Raw genomic sequence first — 21,405 nt, 5'->3', positions numbered from 1 at the left:
GAGCCTGTTTATCTCATGGTCCACGTGAACTAGACAGTAGACATGATTGTGTTTGAGTGTGTGTATATGATTCCTACCGCTGCTTATAGCTTTGCATTGCCTGTGTTGCCAGCAGAAGTGGTATTACTAAAAATATCCCATAAACCCACTCACCTCCTCCTGCATCCCCTGCTGGATAACCTCCCCCCGCTGTGGATCGCTCCACCCTGTCATGAAATGCAGGCTGCTCCTGCTGCACATTCCACATGGAAGAGCAAACCATCTGCCTGCAGAGCCAAAGGGGGAGTATTCCCAAGGAAGCCTTTCTTGCTCTACAGCATGCAAATGATATGAAAATTTGTGATTTTCATGTTTTCTCACGTGCACACACTTTAGCAAAAGTTTTACTTTGCAACACACTTGCTACTATGCATGCAATTGTCTTTGTGTGCAACCGTAGTGCATATTGAAGTGTGCATGCAAGTCATCTCCCAGTATGTGTTTGATTCTTATGAATGTATAAGGTGTGTTTCCATGCATGTGTTTTTATTCCCATATGAGAGCGTGTGTTTGGCCAGCTGTGTAGAGGTACATTCTTTAAGCTCCAGGCGGAGGGGGGGTTGGAAAACAGAGCAGGCGAATTCCAAATTCTGATTCTCCCTCTGAACATGTCCAGGACTAAACTGCAAACCCAACAAAACTCACGTGGCTTTCTGTTTTTCTCTTTCTTTCTAGTATGAACAGAAGTTAGTTTGAGTTGAGACATGTCAAATTCTGTTATTCTACAGTTTGTTGCTTTGTATTGTTTTAATGCTGTAGCTGTAATCTTGGAAATAATATAACATATTAAAATATAATAATTCCAGCCCCGTCCCCTTTTTACTCCCACTAGTCTAAACAGGAAGCACTTTGGATCCTGCTTTTTCAGGGTTGCAAATAAACTATGTTTCTTGTTCTCTTTCTTTTCACTCTTATTCATTCTCTGTTAAAGATTGGAAGAAAAAAAAGTAACGAGTTCAGTCAGAAGAGAACGGAAAAGTTTAGTTTCACTGCATGATCATAGTTGCTGTAGGTGTTAGTGCTTTTGTGTGTAGAAGATAACATGTTTAGTTGTGAGTCTAACTATGAAAAAACTAAGCCCATTTGCTCCTAATTATTTTTGTAACAATATAAATGACTTTACTGTTACTTTTGATCATTTTAATGCATCCTTGCTGAATAAGGGTGTTCATTTCTTACTGGCCACAAACTCTGAGTGATAGATTTATTACAACAATTTGATCAAAACATTTGGAAACGTTCATACACATTCATTAAAAGAACAACTGACAAACTAACTCTGCATGTTGATAGCGTTCTGTCTCAAATGACCATTTGTGATTGGATATGGATGTTAATGTCAGATGTAAACAGGTGCAGAGTGCAGTGAGAAATGACTGTTCTTGTAGTCATGTGTATGAGTAAAGGGTGCACTGACATACTCATGCCATCAGTGCTGAAGGTGTGTGTGTGTGTGTGTGTGTGTGTGTGTTCATCAGGACCGGCTGACAGTGGCAGACTAGCACACTGAATAGCACTTAACCTTCACCTCACATTCACAGCGGGAATGTGCATTTTGCTGGCACGCATTAATAGATTATTGATGCACTCTTGTGATGGTTGACAGTCAGATGGAGGTGGAAATGGACCTATAATTTCATGCCGATGTCAGACAGACAACACAAATACTAATTTACATCCTCCGAGGAAATGATTTCTCATGGAGAAGAGAGAGAGAATTAGACAAAAGCAAGAATGGGTGAGCGAAAGTGATTAATAGAGTTTTCTCTATAACACCCTTTTCTCTCTCTCTCTCTCTATCTGTCTTTCCCTGGTCTGCATTTTGGACAGATGGGTTGAGGTATCAGTTTTTAATGAAAAGCGCAGTGTAAGAGTCACATGACCGTCTCTCACACACATACAGACAATTCAAATCATTGTGGAGCTCACATACAGACACTTAGGGCCCTATTTTAACGATCTAAATGCAAAGTGTAAAGCACACGGCGCAGGTGCGTGTCCAAACAGTCCGTGCGCCGGGGCGCATTTTTGGAATGGGTTGTCCCTATTCTCTTAATGAGTAATGGGCGTAACGTTCAGTAAACCAATCAGAGTGTCATCTCCCATTCCCTTTAAGAGCGAGATGTGCTCGCGCCATGGCGGATCGCTATTTATATGGCGGAAAAGCTGAACGCTTCTCAAGCGAAGAAACCGATCTGCTTGTGCGCGAAGTTAAAGCGCGTGAGCAGATCATCTACGGGACAAGCAGGAATCCACCAAAGCTTCTCGAGGTGGGATGAGATGAAGAAGAATTTTATTCATCATAAGTAGTAATAGGCTGAATTGCAAATAGGTAGCCTAATTCTAATACACACAATGATTATCCATCACTAGGCTACATTTTTATATTTATGTAGCCTACACAACAATATTCTTTTACACTGTAATCCTTTAGTTTTTAATATTTGGCATGTTTGTATGATGAGCATCCCTTTGTGTAATAAGCCAACACGCACTGTGGACCCGCCCAGAGGCACATTTTCTACCAACGCGCTCTTTAAATAACAAAAAAATATTGCGCCATTTGACTTTAGACTTTAGACCAGGTTTGAGTTTGTCTATGGCGCAGTCTATTTTCAGCTCCTTAAAATAGCAATGTGCCAGCAATGCGCCTGAACACACCTCTTTTTTAGACCAGCACGCCCATGGGCGCACAAATGGCGCAAATGCATTTGCTAATTAAACGCATGGTGCTGGACGGGAAAATGCGAAACACACTAGCAAACACACTTGGGCTGCGCCTTGCATCGCATTGCGCCGGGTGTATTATAGGGCCCTTTGTTTGGAATAAGATGGTGAACGGAATGGTTTAAATGTGTGTTGTGTTATTGAATAATGGAATAATTGCATGTTACTTTTTGTGGTTCAAAGAAAGGATAAAAACACCTAGATTATAGTCGTTACATTCATTGACGTGAATACATTCTAGGCAAACTTGACTGGTATGATTTCAATCAGACAAAAGTGTTTACATGATTTTATGTTTTTGAAAAATATTTTACACTCACTGAAGGTGCATTTATTTGATCAAAAGTTATTATTTCAATTTTAATAAAAAATATTAAAACAAATTAAATTAAAATATTAAAATTCCATTTCTTCCTGTGGTGGCAAAGCTGAATTTTCAGCAGCTATTACTCTGTTAAATCATTATAATATGTTGTTTTGGTGCTCAAGAAACATTTCTTATTATTGTCAGTGTTGAAAACTTTTAAACTTTTTAAAATTTCTGTAAAACATGATTAATTTTTTTTTTTTTTTTACCAGGTACCACTGATGAAAAAATATTTCAAAAGAACAGTATTTATTTCAAATAGATTTTTAAAATAATTTACAAGTAATATTTTGCTCAGTTTAATGTGCATTAATTAAAGTCAATATGACTTAAATTTAGTTGTTACTTCAAAAATGTTGCAGTGCATTTATGGCCATGCTGTTGTTACTAATCAGCTCATAATGATTCCTAATGGGTTAACAGTGTTTATATGAATTGATTGACAGTTTTCTTGAGAAAAGAGAACTTCATTTAAATCTAGGTCAAAAGACGGAAGCAGTGCATTGTGGGATGCATTGTTAGGAATGTGCTGATTGGTAATAGCACACAGCTGTAGCTCATTAGTCGTTAATTGCCAATTAATCAGCAGCTCCTCATTGTGTATTTTAAAGGGAAATAAAGAAGGGGAATGAGAAGTTGGAAATGTTGAAAAGAGGAATCGATTGGTGGCATGGGCAGAAGAGCATGATTCTTACTTTCCTTTCCTCCTATCACAGTTTCCTTTCTTTATGACAACAGTTGCTCTCTCTCTAACATCTCCACAGTATTTTAACAGGAAGATCAGTAGCCAGAAGTGGGTTTAATCTTTTGCATATATTGCATGTGTACAGTATATGATGGACAAAGCCATATGACAATCACATTATATAGATTGGTTAATCTGAATAAGAAAAATCTAACTGGTACATTTTCTTTCAGAATTAAAGGTTAACATGACCTTTTGAAAGATGGTATAGTCTGTCAGAAATCAAACTTTTACAGTGAATGTAAAAATAATATCATGCAGGCATTGTAAAGAAGTTGTTAATTAAAGATGGAGCAGTGTAAACTACATCAGATCTGACTTGCTGACACATGGTTATTTGTCATATGTGTCATTCAGTCATCTTTTATACGTTTGGTTGCATAACTCCACAAAGGACTTTGCATTCCTTGACACACATTTACTCACAAGCTCTTTTCTTTTGTCTGTTGGACAAGAGTCAAATATTTCACTTCTCCTTGGCACACAGCCACATCTCTGTGGTAATAAATCAATACAATGGAAATTATGTAACGCTTGGGCCAAAGGCACTGTGGACGATAGTGAATGTGGCTTTATTTGGCTTCTGAATTCTCTTGCTCTCTCCCTTCCTTCCTTTCTCAGAGAGATTTTTAAAATAACTTTCGCCTTTGTTGTATCATGGGAATGGAATTCATGAAAGAAAGCTAAAAATAGCTGGCACTTTATCTGGGGACGACTTTTTTATATGTGTGTGTTTTCTTACTTTATTACTGAACAATGTAAGCATGACTTTTTTGCACCAAGTCAGCAGGTTTTCCAGCCTCCTTTTTCGGGTCTCGCAGTGGAACGTTTTCTGCTGCACGTGGATATCCTCATCTGTTGTCCCCATTCAAGGGTGCGAGTGTGTGCTTGAGGCTGATTTGAGTCGACACCGTAGGAATAAAGTTACAGCACAAAACAGCTGTTTCTTTATTCTCTGTCCCACGCCTTGAACACACATACAGATGCGTATCTCACACATTGACATAAATTTCACTAGTGATGTATCCAAACAAAATTATGCATAAACACGCATGCATGACTGTTTTCAACATTGATACAATAAAAAGGTTTTCTGGCACACCAAATCTGCATATTAGATTGATTTCTTACACTGTGACACTAAAGACTAAAGTAACACTAAAGTAATGGCTGCTGAAAATTCAGCTTTGCCATAACAGAAATAAATTACATTTGAAAGTAACTTCAGTTAGAAAATAGTAATTTTAAATTGCAATATTTCACAATATTTATTTTAATATCAAATAAGTGCAGGTTTAAAGGGGTCATATGATGTTGCTAAAAATAACTTTTTTGTGTGTATTTGGTGTAATGCAATGTGTTTATGCAGTTTAAGTTTAAAAAAACACATTATTTTCCACATACTGTACATTATTGTTGCTCCTCTATGCCCCTTCCTTTCTGAAACACAGTGATTTTCACAAAGCTCATCATTCTGAAAAGCGAGGTGTGCGCTGATTGGTCAGCTATCCAGTGCGTTGTGATTGGCTGAAATGTTACTCCCCTCACCATACTGTGGTGTCGTGTGTCCCAGCATGACAAGACAAAAACATTGAAATCCATTACAAACGAGGCATTTGTTGCATCCAGTGGGCACATAGTTACTGATTATAATGACTTATATTGTCTTTTTACGCATTGCATTGTAGTGATGTGCGATACCACTGGTTTCCTATCCGATCCGATACCAAGTAAAATCAAGGCGAGTATCGGCGATACCGATCCGATACCGATACTTTGCCCAAAAATTACTGTTTTGGAAATTAAAGTAACAAGTAACGCTAGTGTACTCAAAAGTGTCACTTCATACTGAATACGAGACATATTATGGGTTCTTCTTGTTTATTGATGAAGAATTATCATACAAAAAAAGAGCCAACTTACATATTTATTGACAGCATCTGAGCAGCATGTATATCTTAAAACGCCTGCTTGAACATCTTAACATAAAACAATAAACATTCACACTTTATGGTTAGGGACATGTTAATCCGGTCCCCTTGAAGATTTTTAACCTTCCCTCAAAATTTCTCTCATTCACAGGTTTTTGTTTAGGAACAACAACATATTAACAGTTTTTCCTTTGAGTCTGCTCCTTTTTTGCTCACAACCTCGCCTGCCTTTGAAAAGATTCACATTTTACTCCAAGCTGAACTATTGCAGACATTTTGGTCATTTAATTATTTCATTACTTATTTATTTACTTTATTTTAGTAAAATGTGTCCCTGAGATAATCGCACATCAATTCAGCCGGCCCAGATTTAGTTAGGTAAGGTTATCTGCAGAGTAGATCATTTAAATTACATTGACAAGGCTGCATTGGACTTTACAGTACGTTTGCCAGGAAAAGTATTTGATAGGTAAGAAGACAGATAATATTGTATCAGTAGAATAATACTCAGTTGTATTATTCTTCGTCTCATTTGTTTTGACTGATGGTTAAATAGAAATTTCAAAATGTGGGTTCTGACAATTATGAAGTTATTATGGTACTTCTCTAATTATGTATTGTACTAGCCATTTCAATTTGAGTCACAGCATTTTTTTTATAAAATAGAAACTGTATGTATAACCAAAGTTCTAAAACAAATTTGTTTTAAGAATTCAGGGAACTGCCGTTGTTTTATCATTGTCGCTAAAACCCAAGCCCCCAAAATACAGCCACATCGCCTCATTTTCTCCCTAGTCTGTACCTGGATAGGGCCTGCCTGCTGCACCAAAGGACTCTGAAAGCGAAGTCTGTCTCGCCCTAGCAGCACCTGTACCTCTCCTTTCCTCCTCCTCTGACCGCCTCGTCATGACGTCGTCATATTCTGTCTTGTGATTTATATGTAGATGTTTGATTAGGTTTGTGGTATTACCACAGTACCTCACTGTTTTGTTACACGTGTCACAAACCGCATCGTTTGAGTTTATGGAAGTGAAGTAGCTCCACACGTAACTTCGTTTGCGTTCAGCCATATCCAATCCGCCGGACTGACACAGCGTGACTGAACAACAACATGTGCCAGCAGCGGACTGAGTGTGAGTGGCTGCTAGCGACGCGTGCTCTGCACTGCAGCCAGTTGTACAGTGCCATATTACGCTCATGACTTGGCAGGCGGAAGAACAAGTAGTTCCGACTAAGTTGGCATTATTCAGATAAACGAGGGTAATTGTGGTTACTTTCCGCTGTCTTTCTATTTCCAATAAACTACATATTTGCTCCAAATTACTGATATATCGATATTTTGATAAGATAATCGATTCTAGAACATACAAAGCTGGTATCGGAGATATCGATATTTTAGTATCATTAACATAAAACCATGTCTGCATTTGTGATCGGAAAAACGACAGGCAACAAGCGCTGCTCTACACTGCTCAAAACTCACGTTTAAATCATCAGTGGAAATTCCTTTACATATGTGAACGTACTTACAGATTGTGAGTCAGAAGCGCCAGACTGTCCTTGCAAAGTTAGAACTGCCCCACTTTATAGAAACAGACACCGGTGTTGTAGAATACTCACCCAGGAAACAGTCCTTGTCCTTTGTAAAATGCACTGCATACATCTGAATATTTGGGTTTGACTGTTCTGGAACAGTGTTGTAAATACAACTTAACCACTGATTTCTAGTTGTGTCCTCTTTTGGAAGACCAAACTAAGTAGTTTCGCTTTCACAACCAAACACAGCATCTCCACAACATGGCACCGGCTAATTCCGCTTTCTTTCTTGGCATGAATATTTGAGACACCCTTCGCTGCAGACTGTAGCGCGGTGACGTCACGTACGTACTTCACGTATGTGTTTACCACGCATGCGCTTGTAATTTGCATTGCGTGATGACTTTATTTGTTTTCGGGTCGTGCGTGCATTAAAACGATGCGCATACTTAAAAGAAAACTAATAAAATGTTAAAGTATTAAAGAACATTAAGGTGTAAAAAAGACAGGAAAAACAACCATGTTTAACCATGTTTCATCTGAGGTAAAATTATACGGAATTAAAGTTTATTCTGTAATATCTGTGTAGTATCTTACAATATATTAACATTCTGTTGCACTTTACTTCACTGTGTATATTGTAAAATTACACTTTAATGGCACCTTATATTTCTTATTGAGCTAGTCAAAATTAAAACAGATAAAGTACAGTCGTCGGCTCTAATAGAGCAGATGGTAAAACGTTTGTTGTTCACAATTTGATGCAATCGATCCGGTCCGAATCTGCCTTTTTTTCACATCAGAAAAACATTTATTTTAAATAAAAACTAAGGAAATAATCAAACAGTTTTGAGGGAGGGCTTCATTGTGCTAATATGCTGGCATCCATTTAATAATTTGAATTTAAATGATAATTTACACTCATTATTGCATACTGTTTTATAATGTACTACAATACTGAGGTGCAAATAATTGGCACTATTTGCAATAAGTAATATAAATAGCAGAAAATCCTGCTATTTTAACATAGAGCAAATGGCTATAGATTCTATTTATACTAAGTGTAAACCACTGCCTTTCTTATTTTAATCTTTCTTTTGCTATGGTTCTTGTTTATCTATTTTTAACTATACATTTAGACATTTTTCTTTTGCTTTGGCAATTCTGCATGTGAAACATTTAAGCCAGTAAAGTAGTTTTAAGTTCAGTTGACTACATACAGTATATTTTCAGTGTCTGCATCCTATTTTATGCAAGGTGCCTCCAAAAAAACCAAACTGATGACAGTGATCTTTTTTTTTTTTTTTTCAAAGAACAAAACAGAAAATATAATTGTATATACAAATATAGATTAAGACTAGACATGACACAAGAAAAAAAAATCTGAAATTCACCTCCATCACTGATAAAACAATAAGTCAAGCAGTAGCCCTCAAATTCTTTGAATGGATAAAACCCACACAGGACTCTCCTCCTGTGATTCCTCACACACAGTTGGACAGTCTTTAAATATCTCACTGCACCGGAGGCACTGGGTCAGAGAACATGACGCCCGGTTGTTTTGTTCAGACAATGCACTCCAGTTCACGACACCTAATTTGCATAAAAGAACAAACAATACTAAAGCAAAATTAAATCATTTTGAAGAAAGGCAGAAGAGCCATACAAGGAAAATATTTTAAATGTATTTTTAAATATATTATAGCATGGTTTTAGAAAAAGTGTTATTTGCTTTGTCTGTAAACTACCTAAGAGATTAAATTATAACCAGCATTAACATCAACTAAATTAATAAATTTTCTCAAGTCAAAATTTAGGTTGGCTTGGCTTGAGAAAGCATGGCCTGAAAGTTTTTTTCAATTTGAAAATTTTACAGTTGAGGGCTATACAGTCTGTCAGAGAAAGAAAAACAGATAATTACAGTACTCTAGCCACATGAAGTGGGTCTCTTCTCTGAATTTCTTCTCACTGACAATGTCCGCAAAAAGTCATATTAAGATATATGAAGGTCAATTTAAGAGGTAACACTTTACAATAAGGTGTCATTGGTAAACACTAGTTAATGTATTAATTAACATGAACTAACAATGAACAATACCTGTGTTACAGTATCTATTAATCTTTGATAATGTTAATGAAAAAGATTACAAATATGATATATTTTTTTTGCAATGCATGCTCCAACTATCAACCCTTACGAAAGGAAAATATATTTACCAATATATTTCTTAAAATATATTGTGATATATTGTAATATATTATATATTTGAATACATTGAATAATATATTAATGATACATATATCATATAATATATTGCAAAATATACAAATGATTGCCGCTTTCAATATATTGCAATATATTGGAAAAATAAATATTAAATCCCATATATAAGAATATATGCCTAATATATTACATGATATTTTCCAATATACTGCAATATATTTTTGTTTCATAAGGGAATGGCTTTACTAACATTAATAAAGTCTTTCTGCTCTATTTTAAGACATCTTTAATGGTTCATTTTAGGCGAAATAAGACTTTGAAAGACCAGCATTCGAATACTATATCATAAAACATGTCATAAGTGTTTGAAATCGCACACATTTGCAATGACACTCTCTATGATTATGACCAAAGCATTCTTACAATTAAAAGCAATTTAAACGCAAATTTCTAAGAAAACAAAAGTAATATCTCATATCCACCATACCTTACGAACATCCGGAAGTGAATGAACCTGGATATGCGCATTAATGACAGTCAGTACGGCGCGTACGGCGCACAATCGTATTTACGGTAAATACATATACGTTACTGCGCATGCGCGGTAAACACACGTCACGTACATACGTGACGTACATACGTGACGTCACCGCGCTACAGTCTGCAGCGAGGAGTACTTGGAATATTTGGGTGGCGTTTTGCAAATCTTCCGACATCGTGACAGAGACATGTGGGGGTGTGTCTTAGGAGGGCATGATTGACTCTTAACTTTTATAAAAAATATCTCTTTGGATTTGAGACTTTAGTGTTTGCTTAACACTCCAAAGAGAAAGAAAAACTTTAAATCGCATCATATGACCCTTTTAAAACCATGAAGGCTTACTGTCCCCAAACTGTCCCCAAAACTGTAGTATATGTTTGATCATTCTTAAAATAATTAATAAAAAATGGCTGAATAAATGAAATTAATATTTATGTTGAATAACGTTAATCAAGTTAAGACTTAACCTAGGATAGTTCCTTTTTAGTTGTCTTAGTAATCTGGTCAGATAAATAAATTGTGAAAACATAATAATAAAAAAGGAAGAATAATCTAATCTGTATGAACCAGAATATAGGTATCTAAAGTTGCGGCACTAATCGGCCAAATAGGAGAAGTAACAGCAGATCATTTCAAGAATTACTGATATAATATAATACTGCTTGACCTACTGACCTCCTTGACGTGTAGTTCATTCAGACTTTTTCACTCTGATTTTTGGGGAAAGCATTGAAAACGTTGCACACTTAAAATATTGAATAAACAAGCATTCGAGGAAAGTGTATAACTTTGTGAATGACGGGCATCTGCAGAAATCTGTGATGCATTTTATGGATTTCTGCAGGTGTACCAGCATGATGCTCTCTGAGATCACACAGAAACACTGGAAGGGAATGAGAGAATTAACTATAGTAAAAGGATCCCTTCCACTTTCTGATTCCTTGAATCTGACACACACAGGGAGGGAGGGAGGGAGGGAGGGAGGGTGAGAATGAGGCTAAAGAGAGAGAGAGAGAGGTGACAGGGGACAGGGGACAGGGGGAGGGGCTGTTTAGAGCGAGAGATGTGAAAAAAATGAAGAGAGGCAGGCTGGCCTATAGCAGGGGCTGGGCTTAAGCGCTGTGTGTGTGTGTGTGTGTGTGTGTGTGTGTGTGTGTGTGTGTGTGTGTGTGTGTGTGTGTGTGTGTGTGAGACCAGCTCCTTTCCTCTCTTTGTTTGACTACTGAGTGGAAAAAAGCAGAGAAAGAGTGTGTATGAGTGAGTGAGTGAGAGAGAGAGAGAGGGAGGGAGGGAGAGAGAGAGAGGGAGGGAGGGAGGGAGGGAGGGAGGAAGAGAGAGAGAGAGGGGAGAAGGATTGAAGGATTGAGGGAGGAAAGCAGTGAGAGAAGGAGAACGAGGGAGACACACTCTTTTTTTTTTTTCTTTGGCTGAAATAGAAGGAATTCTGTTTTGTTTGGAGCTGGAAGCCTGCAACCTCTTGACTGTCTGCTTCTGCATGGTGTGATTATTGTTTGCAAGCCCTGCTGCCGGTGTGTGTGTGTGTGTGTGTGTGTGTGTGTGCATGCGTGTGTTTGTGTGTGTGGGGGTGGGCAGGTAGTCAAGCCTGCAGCTGGTTAAAGGGAAAATAAGAGCCGAGATTTTACCGAACAGGCTGAACGAGCAGCTCTCAGTGTGGAATTACCTCAGAAACACAGGGAATAACACTGGGAAACACGGTAAGACACACACGCTCCCTCTATCCACCGCTGCTGCTCTGTTTCTTTGTGCTTCCAGCAGGGCATTTAAACTGAACTTGTGAAAGTATCCGGGCTGCGTTTGCACAGCTCAGCAGAATAAAAACACACACTAGGTGGAGAGCAAAAGAAAGTTGCACTGCTTTTCCCAGTCAGAATGCCGCACAAAGAAAGCTTGTTGTATGCATTCAGTCCGGCTGGCTCTGTTTATAATCTGACCGTCACACAAACTGCAAAAAAGAAAAGATAAAACAGAAATGCTCCTCAGTTTTCCGGTGTCTGCTTCCCACACATCCATATGGAAAAGCAGGATGTATACATCCTGACAAGATTCCTGTTCCGTTAGCGACTCTTTGTTAAGTGGGGTGAATTAGTGTAATTGTTTTGCAGGTGTGTGTGTGTGTGTGTGCTGTCCGTTGTGGTCTTAGGAAGTGGTGGTTATGGATTGTGTTAGTTGAGAACTAGATTAAAACCCCGGCGGCATGAGTGTGTGATCCTCCACTTCCTCCTGGCCGTGTGTCCATCTCACACAACCCACATCCATTACCGGCATCCTGGAGTGTTTCGATCAATCAAGAGTCATTGTGCGGACGTGTGTTTGTGTGTGTGTTTGTGTGCATTGCTGGGCGTGTATCAGTTGGCTCCGCCCCTCATTAAAGCTCTCCACTAAGATAAAGAAACACAAAACATTGCCGGAAGAGCACACTTCATCATTGTCATCAGGAGATTGTGTAAAACAATCGCACGGCCTTATCTGTCAGTATTCGGTTTCTCCATTCCTAGTTCTCCACTGAAACAAAATCTCTCAATCTTCTTCCTCGCCCCATCTATCGGCGAATTTCGACTGTCTGCCCTGAAACGAATTTGAGGTAGTGTTGCCAGTGCTTGTTTTCATCAGAGTGTCTGCGTGTCGCCCTCAGGCCGCTTTTGCTTTTAGCCTACATTCCTGTTTGAACTCCACTAGCTGCTGTTTACGCTGAGCACAATCCAACTCGGTTAACATTAGCAGCATGAAGACTATTATTACCCATAATGCCATGGTGATTAGCAGTGTGCTAATCTATTCATTAGCTGCTAATCAGATAATTGTCAGCAGTGGTAATGACTGTGCTGTTTGTGTGTTCCTCAAGTAGTTTTGTATAGTTGTCAAAATACCAGTGAGCTAACATGATGTCGTCAAAAAAAAAAAAAAGAAATAAAATTATAATAATAACAAGATTTTTTTCCTGACTGTTCTTATGTGATTTCTAATTTCATTTTGTTGTTTACAGTATTGACGATAAGTAATTGCTACAGTATTTTTGGCGTAAACCATGCTCTTGTATTACTTTGCCGAAAAACCAGCCTACAGTGTTTTGCTGGTCTTATATGGTTTGAGCTGGTTTCCTAGGCTGTCCCAGCTGAAGTTTAACTAATTGAGCTGAGACTTTCTCGCCTGAACAGCTGAAGTGTCCAAAGCGTCTCTAAAACCATCAAATCAGTTAAGGCTGGTTTTGTGTGTTTTAGCTTTCTGTCCAATTTCCCTTTCACACTGCACGTTGGACCCGGAAAATTGTCGGAACATTGTCGGGTCGCCTTCTGTGTGAATGCAAACACATCCCGGGATTGATTCCGGGATTTATCCCGGGTCGGGTACCTAGGAACATTGCCGGGTTCAGTCCCGGAACGAGCGCTGTGTGAACAAAATCCAGAACTAATGCCGTAAAGGGTGTGACGTAGTGATGACGCACGTTATCGCGTGACTTTTACTGGGTGTTTTGAAGGCAGATCAACATTCGGGGTGAAAAAAATGTGTAAACCGTAATGAAGCAAAGATCAGTTGGTTCATCACTTTCCGCGCTGAAGCTGAGATCGTTCGCCAGCTTCAGTGAAAGTTAACGTACCTATCGTTTTCGACGCGTACATTACATGTCACATCCATATGTCATGTGTCTTTACGGGTTGTGTATGAAAGCACGCACATGTTTCTGGTAATCACTGGCAGTGTGAAAGGGACAAAATCTAGCGACCCGGGTACAATTGCCGGGACACATTACCCGTGTATTTTCTGGAATCGCAGTGTGAAAGGTGGCTCAAGTCATGTTGGATTTGCCTCAGTCTCCATTGTAAACTCTGTCTTTATCACTCCCTGTGATGGGTGTTTGTTCTTCTGCAGATGTGGTGTGGGTGTGTGTGTCCCCTGAACCCCACCCCCAGGACAGGCCTGGCCGAACCGGGGATTGTGCATTCATTGGAATGGAGAGAGAAGGGAGGGAGGGAGGCAGGAATGATTGAGTGGGCTGCCTAGAGAAGAAAAGGAGACGAGAGATAGAGAGAGGGATGGGGGAGGGAAAATGTTGCTTGGCTGGTGTTATGCTCTTTGGTTGAAGGAGGAGAGGGGGAGGTGGGGAGGTAGTGACACCCAGCTGGTTAGTTTGAGAAGGAAAGATGTGCAAACATCATAGGACGAGAGAATGCATGGACTGCTGAAGAACAGGGTCATATGTGCTTAAACGAGAGTGAAAACACAAATATCACGTGACAGGAACAATTTCCAAAGAAAAAAATGCTTATAAACACTGACAATAAATTGACACTACAGACATGTATGTGTGTTTTCAATAAAAGTGTGAACTCTTTTTATCATGGCAGTTAGTGCTGGGTGAGATCATGTTTGATGTGATTTGTTTTGTAAAGTTTGTTGAAGTCTCAGAGATGGGAGGATAGATGTGAAGAGTATATCTGTCTCCCCTCTGTCTCTCTCAGAGTCATGCACTTTCTATCTCACACACACTCTCATAAATTCCTTATTATCGTTAGCGTGCAACTCGATCAGTCCAAATACACACCTGTGTTTCCTGCGCCTCCTTTGTCTTGCTTGAGTCTCCTGGGAATGAGGTGGTACTGACACACACATGCACACATTCTCTTGAGTAAACAGCCGAAGCTGTCTTTCCTCAGAATATCAAGTTTATTCATATTTAACAGCATCTTTGTTCTCTAGCATGGAAGGCACAGTGCTTTTGTTAAAAAAATTTGTCATTTGTCATTCAAAATCATTTTGGGTTTATGGAGGGTTTATAAGAAAACAGCCACATTTAATCATAAGCTTAGTGAACAGTTTTGCAGAATTTGATGTTTCCCCATTCAAATGGATAGGAGATGCGAGTGCAGATTAGTGATTGGCTCTTTCATTCAGAAGGCGGGGCTTCTTGCGATTGAGCGGCCATATAGGCATAAACACTATGCTTCTTTATGGTTTTTCTTGCAGAGCTTTGCCAATATTTATACATTTCCACAGTCTTTATCCCATCTGTTTCATGTTTGGTGTGCAAGAATCCATTTATAAATCTGTTTAGTATGCATTTGTTTTTTAATGTGGGCAGGACTTCCAGGAAGTGATCGATTTAATTGCTTTTCATGACAGTGTACTGTCAAGACGTTCTAAATTCCATCAAAACATTAAATGTGAAAAATATTCCTTTGTTAGAAAGTAATGCTGACAATAGAGCAGGGACTTAACACAAAATCTTTAGGCTTTAGAAACACTCATAAACACAAACTGTGGTTTGAGTATGTGTGTGTGTGTGTGTGTGTGTGTATGTTTCTGTCATCTTTAATTCTCTGTTTGTATGCCTTTGATCTGCCTCTGTTCTTTACGTCCTTTCTCCTCCTTCTCTCTATTTTTGTCTGCTGACAGCCCAAAACACTTTCTGGTTAATCTTGAATTGATTCGTGCTCTGTACAGTATACACACATCCCGTCAATGAGCTATTGTAAATGTTTCTGGAACATCGCACACCTGCTTCAGAGGAAACCGTGTGATGTTTTGCCCGATGAAATAATCAGACACTCCAAAATATATATTTCATGCAACGTGCATTATGGGGTGTGACCCCTCTGTGACCCCTGGGCGTGATCGATGGCCGTTTCGTATTACTTAAATGGAGTCATGTGACTGAACGATAGAGTTACGCCATCAGTGGATGAAATGGCACCCGGCCAATCGATGGCAAGATCATAGTGATATGGAGAGAAAGAAAGGTCACATCAGGGTCAAAAGTGTGTGTTTGAGCCCCATTTCTTCATAATTGTGTCATCACACCGGGACCTTCCTGGTTAAACAAATAAAATAAAAAAATAAATTTAAAAAATCACCCTTTTTCCTCCCTCTTCTCTCTCTCTCTTTCTGTCCTCTGTAATGCCATTTAGGGCAAGCCACCTTTCTAACCCAGTTTTCCAGTGAGCTTTGACCCTTATGAGTAAGGTGTGTGTATAGTATGTGTGATTTTAGCTGTACTCTGACCTGTTGTGTAAGGTCTGCATGTTAAGGTGTGTGTGTTTGTGTTGTGTAAGACTCCACATTTGTGTGTGTGTGTGTGTGTGTGTGAGGTGTGCGATAAGAACTGGAGCCGCTCAGGCTGCACAATGGTGAGATTCTCTGCAGGTCTGTACGAGATTTAGTGCCTTTCTCTGGACTGAGATCCGTGTGTGTGTGTGTTTGTGTGTGTGTGTTTGCTCTCTCTCTGCTGTGTCTCACACTCCAGTAACCTGATCCATTTCCTGTAGATGTGGGAGCCTGTATAGACGACCCCTGTGTGTGTGTGTGTCTGTGTATGTATGTGTGTCTTGTTGCAGTCAAAGTCATTGTTGATGTTGTAATTGATTTCTCACTGCACTTGTTTCTGTAGTGTCAGACGTCTGGAGTGTTAATTCAGCTGGCTTAGTGTGTGTGTGTGTGTGTGTGTGTGTGTGTGTGTGTTTATGAATGTGTTTTCTGAATGACTATTGGTTTGGTAGATGAAGTAGAATTTCTCTTTGTGCCATTATAATAAATAGGAAGTTGGTCTCCATTTCTTCAGTTCACCTGCATGAAGAGTGTTTGGCCACAAACTTTATGCATGAACACATGTGGCACCATTGAAGATACTTGTCCAACATGTTTCAGACATAAGCTGTACATAGTTGTAATTTAAAATTTAAGTCAAATGTATATTAATAAACCTCTGTTCCAAATGTTTATTTTATTTATATAGTTTAAAGTTTATATTTTTTTATATTTAATGATTATTTATATTTAATAATCTTTATTATATGATTTTATTTATTGATTTATATATTTGTTGTGAGAAAAAAAGAGCAAATAATGACTATAATATAAAATATATGTTTTCTCACATTGTGACATACATCCAAAAAAATGTAGGACAGGAACGTTTTCATTTTGCAGATTGTATTTTTAGATACTTTCATGAGTTCAGATTTTAGATGCGAGCTTGCAGTTGATTTTAAGCAAGGGGCGGAGTTTAAGCAAACTAAATGATTGTAGAAGCCCGACATAGATCACTAGAGTCTCTTGTTTTCACATGACGTTATGACATTTTTGTAAGATCAATAACATGCATTCACAAAGTAGGATGAATTTTCATAGGATGCAAACTTTAAACTAATTCCAAGACTATTTACTATTTATTTTAAATAATAACAAATAATAATAGTAATTGGCCAGTAACGGTCAATCAGTCCATCTTTATTGATGAGCCCTGATAAGGGCCTGAATATATATATATATATATATATATATATATATATATATATCCATAATTTGGAAACAAGGCTCTGTTAAATGTCTTCAAATGTTGTCTTGTAATGTGATTCTTTGTTATAAGATCATAATAATACCAGTCTGTTCATAGAGACAGTCTTATCTGTGAGATGGCATCATGAATAAGAGATGGAGTAAGAGAGGCGGCTTTTGAGGTTTAGATGCTGAATATTGTCTGAATCATTCGGTGTGCGTGTGAGCAAGCTGGCGTGGACATGTTACCACCTTCAGTTCGGCAGGTGCGAGATACGAGGAGTGTGTAAAGCTGATCCCATTTGGTTTTAGCAGCAGTATCAAAGGCAACTGTGTACATTGCTCTCATTGAATGTTTATGTGGAGCCATTTGCTCGCAGCTATAGTGGCGTCCCCTGCTGTGTGTGTGTGTGTGTGTGTGTGTGTGTGTGTGTGTGTGAGCGAGAGAGAGAGAGAGAGAGAGAGAGCATTCGTGTGCTCTGGTTGAGAATAAATAGAACAGCAGTGTGATTTCACACCCCTCCTCCTCTCCTACCATCCCCTTCCCCCATCTCTCTCTCTCTCTCTCTCTCTCTTCAGCATCAGTGCATCTGTGTCATGTCACAGGGTTCTGCCGTCCCAGAGTAACCCACATCCCCCTCCTTCACACTAAATGCTCGCTTTTTCTCATGCCTGCTCTCTATACATCATTCTCTCCTTGCACTTACTGTTTATATACACACACTTCTTTGATATTACAGCATCTGCATTCGAAAAATACATTTAGTTTTGTCTTTTTCTGTGTGGCTTTGCATCAGCCCTGATCACACACATGTGCACACATTCAGCACATATACACGTGTGCATGTGTGGACTGCAAGAGCGAGTGAGCACAAAAGGCTTTTGTATGTTAATGTGTGTTTGCATGTGTGTTTGTGCGGCCTCAGGCTCCTCCCCCAGGGAGAGACGGGCAGGTGTGGAACAGATTGAGTTCTGCCTCAACGCACACATGCATGAACACACCTGCATGCTCACAAACACACATACAGCATCACACACTAACTCAACACAAAGCATGCAAACCTATTAATGTACACATATACAAACACATATACTATCATGCACTCTATCTCTGAAAGTAATGGCAGAAATAGTAGAAGCCTAATATACATATATCTTGAATTCAGCCACTCTCTCATAATGAGGGAATCATTGAATTGTTCACTCGAATGGTCTGTTCAAAACACTTATTCATTCAGGAATGAAACACCACTGGTATGCGAATCTCTATTCATTTTGTGCTGATGTAGAAAGGTCAGCTGCTGTGGTTATATTTATAGATATTCATGTAAATTGTTTATTGCCAGAAACAGAAACAAGACTGTAGCTGGGATTGGCAAAGTTTACTTCGATTTGATCATGTTTAACTAAAATAAAACAACTTCACTTCGTCCTTTGCAAAAAAAAAAAAAAAGGGGGAACACTAGAACATGCTTTTCTACTCCAGAGAGTTTACTGTGCAGTGTTTAATGCTATATAGAGAACTCATTATAGAGGAAGAGACTAGAGAAGCCCATGATCACAGATCGATGTTCTGCTGTAAGGATTGTCAACTGATGCTATGATGTAGTTTGTGTTGGTCTCACATCATATAGAACATGGTTTCTTCATTTTCCAGTTCAAACGAATCAGAACAAAACTCCCAGAATCCCCCTAAACTTCCCCACATTTCACTGAATTTCTCCTGCTCTCTGTCTTTTTTTCTCAATCTGCTTTAGGCTTTCTCTTCCTCTTTTGCAGACATTATCACATACTCATCGTTCCTTACATTTTCTGCATACTTTAGTTTTAATGACAGTGTGTTTTGTTTGACTGAGCCTCTGCTGTTAAACCCAGTGTTTATATGAACACAAATTTGTATTATTTTGCTATATTGTGTGTGTGTGTGTGTGTGTGTGTGTGTGTGTGTGTGTGTGTGTGTGTGTGTGTGTGTGTGTGTGTGTGTGTGGTCTTGTGGTGATTCAGAGACACATGTGGATCATATGTGAGTTTAAGCCGTTTTGTGAAGGTGAATTTTAGTGTTAACAAATGGATTTACTGAAGAATACAACACACCTCTAAGCCCACACACTTATACAGACATATAGAATATAAAGTACATGCATGCACACACAATGTCAAACAAATTGTTTAAACAATTTGCAAACCATCACATACAGTTTTAATTACTTGCTCTTTGTCTTTTGTTTAACAACTCTTTGTAACTATTTAGTATTGCAATGCAATGTTACTAGGTCCCCAACCTGTAATCAATCCCGGAATCAATTCCCGGGACGTGTTTGCATTCACACAGAAGGCAATCCGGCAGTTTTCCGGCACCAACATGCAGTGTGAAAGGGGCTTTTATGGCAGGACAGCCAAAAATGATGTTGAGCTACCTAATCCATCAGATTTTCTAGTGCAGAATTATGCTATTTCCTTTGAATTAGCCTATAGGTAAATAACTAAAATAGAATAACAAAGTGTGGTGAACTACCTGCACAACAAAACAGTGTGTTTATAATTATAATAATAAAAAATCAAACTAATCTGATAACAAATACCAGTCTACAGTATCAAACAACGTAACTAACAGTAACTTGAAACGGCTGACACTGGAAGCCCTGCACATTCAAGGTAAAAACGGCCATGCCTCTTATGCTAAAACAAGGTGGATAATACTGGAGTGCATTTCCTTTTCATTCAACCAAAAAATATTAATTGCACACAGGGGGTGAATAAGTTCTATGTTTTGTGGTTCACTTCACTTTTTCCATATTCCAATAAATGAAAGTTAATGGTGTCCAGTGTTATTTCCTCCTTCACAAAGTCACACAGGTTTAGCTCAGCATGAAGTAATGACATGAGTTCATGTTGACAGAGTTTTAATTTTTGGGTGAACTATCCTGTCAAGGCATAATTATGTCCTTGTAACAGTACAATCAGGAAAAAGTAGTTATTTGACTATAAATAATAATAAAAAAGACTTACAGGCTATAAAACACAGAATATGGGTTATATGGGCTATTAAAACAGACTTTATCTCTGCCTCTCTGTATGACTTTACCTCTTTGGGACATGGTAAAACAGTTTTTACAGGTTTCAAACGCACATATAGCGCCAATGTTTTTGACAGAGTAGAAAAGCTAGTACCATTAAAGGCTGAAGACTATATTTGCGATGTTTGGTGTGGCGTATAATGACAGTCTGTGCTGTCTGTCTGTGCTAGTCGTCTGCACCGGCTACGTTTTGTAGGATCTAAAGTCAGTAAAGAAATGCTGGCCCAAAAGTCTTGTTCACTTGAGATCTGTGAGATTGATTTACAAGAAGTTGGTCCCTCAGGGTTTAGGATATATTTGTGCGTGTGTTAGTAATAGAGAAGGTGCAGAAACATGTGTGAGCCTGTTTGATGATCACCTCAGCATGTTTTTACCTGACTGGATGATGTTCTTGTTTCTGGCTCTGTCTGTGTGTGTGTGTGTGTGTGTGTGTGTGTGTGTGTGCACGTGTGTGTGTGTGCGTGCAAGAAAAAACATTTTGTCTAGTCTGGCTGTCGGTGGATGTAGATGGAAAGTCAATTATTGAACTTTCTTAGGGAAAAACAGAGAAAATGGCTGTTTTGTTGTGGGCTGCTGTCTGTTTCTCAAACTCAGGCTACTGTTATGTGGTCAGCTGAGTGTGTGTGTTTGAAAGAGACCTACAGAAAATGCACCACACCCTCATGATGACTGACAGATGTTCAAAGACGTTTTAATTATTCATGAGAGAGTTCAAATGCACATGCACACGCACAGATGCTCTTAAGAGAGTCTGCGTTTAGCATTAGGGATTCCTGCTTGGCTTTGTTGGTTACTGTTTCGACAATAATGTGTGTGTGTGGGTACAGGTTTGCATGTGGGTAATTTTCGCAAACCATACATGGCTGAATCTGACCTTTTCATGCGACATGTGGCAAAAGTTCACTAAACCAAATCTTCAGTGTGGTTT

The 21,405-nt window shown here is 38.7% G+C and overlaps 1 protein-coding gene across 3 annotated transcripts in view; it reads left to right on the top strand.

The window, feature by feature from the left end:
* LOC132116304 (lysine-specific demethylase 6B-like) overlaps positions 1-21,405 on the top strand; it is a 90,416-nt gene that overhangs the window by 35,839 nt on the left and 33,172 nt on the right. Inside the window, exon 1 of one of the 3 annotated variants that reach the window (XM_059525099.1) lies at positions 11,476-11,825. The exons of the other annotated variants lie outside the window; for them this stretch is intronic. The gene's annotated coding sequence lies outside the window, so the exon portion shown is untranslated. Of the gene's footprint in view, positions 1-11,475; positions 11,826-21,405 lie in introns of those variants that run through there. 3 annotated transcript variants of the gene reach the window in all.

Source organism: Carassius carassius, chromosome 3 (assembly GCF_963082965.1).
Source record: "Carassius carassius chromosome 3, fCarCar2.1, whole genome shotgun sequence".
Classification (NCBI taxonomy): domain Eukaryota; kingdom Metazoa; phylum Chordata; class Actinopteri; order Cypriniformes; family Cyprinidae; genus Carassius; species Carassius carassius.
This window is presented reverse-complemented; position numbering and strand designations above follow the sequence as displayed.